Here is a 1473-nt window from a genome sequence, read left to right on the forward strand (position 1 = left end):
GATGTGACGATGATAATGGTGAGATAGTGGTTGGGTGGCTGGGGCCTGGGAGTGCGTGGGTATAATGACAACAATAATGGCATGATGGTTAATGGTGGGATGGGGGTGAGTGGCAGCTGTGATAGCGACAATAATGGTGTGGTGGTGGGGGTTAGGTTAGGGGCGTGACAATAATGGTAGTAGCATGGTCGTAGCAAGGATGTGCAGTGATTGACCGAGGGTGGGTGGGTGTGATGACAACAGTAATGCCATGGTGGTTAGTAGTGGGGGTAGGGTGGGTGGCGGTGACAGTAGTGGTGTAGTGGAGGTAGTGGGGGGTTAGAGGTGGGGCATCACAAACAGTAGTAGCATGGTCGTTGTGGGTGTTGATGGAATTCAATTCCTTCCATTATGTTAAGGAATGATGAATTCCTTAACTTGTGGAATTAATTGGAATTTGAAGGATTCCATCAATTTCAAGATATTAACCAAACAAATGAATGGAATTTGGTCAAATGAATTTATCATTCCAATTCCATCAAATTCCTTTGAATTCCGCGAACTAAACGTCCCCTAAGGGTTTTTTAAGTTTGAAACCCTATGYTCGAAATATTGAGGAGGCATACTCTTTACATACTTAGGCGAATTCAAATGTTTTCTCTGTCAAAATTCTTACTTGCCTAAAAGGGTTTCATTTTATCAGTTTTATGCAATTTTAGGCTTACATAGACTTGATACAGAACAACGATGTCGTTAGTTTCTTTCAGGCTGGGGAACTTTTTTGATTTTATAGGGTACTACCACTATATTGAAGTTTCAAATTTGAAGTGTAMTTTTATATTTATTTATTCTTTTATCAACAAGTGTGAATATATTGAAGTTGTTGCATGTGTTTTGCATATTATCATAAGCTGATCGATTTGACCATTTGATGTTTTTACATATGACACTACAACAAATTCGGGTTTATAGAACACTCACAAATTCTAAGTGTCCTAATAGATCTCTTTATAAGACTTCGTTTATAGAACCAAAAAAATTAAGTGTCCGATCTAATGGTGTTGTAATAAGTTTATATGACGTTTTTTGATGTCCTAATAAGTTTTTTAGGACACTTTTAATATAAAGCATCCCATTATCAACTTTATAGGACACTATTTGAAAAAATGTCCTATAAAAACAAGTGTCCTATAAAAAATTGAGTTTAGATGACAATTTCCCAAAAGTGTCCTATAAAATTGCTAAATGTGACACTTAGTATTAAAAATGTCCTTAAAAACTTGTTAAGACGCTCAAAAGCGTCATATAAACTTACWACAACGCCTTTAGATAGGACGTTTTATATTTTGGTCTTATAAATTAAGTCATAATTAAAGTGATCTATTGGGACACTTAAAGATTGGGAGTGTCCTATAAACCCAATTTTGTTGTAATGTGAGTTTGATGCATTGTCAAGTTTCTCGGACTCACCTCCCCCTTCGGTAACAAGGATCT

Source organism: Cynara cardunculus (assembly GCF_001531365.2).
Source record: "Cynara cardunculus var. scolymus isolate 2C chromosome LG 2, CcrdV1, whole genome shotgun sequence".
In the NCBI taxonomy this organism is placed as follows: domain Eukaryota; kingdom Viridiplantae; phylum Streptophyta; class Magnoliopsida; order Asterales; family Asteraceae; genus Cynara; species Cynara cardunculus.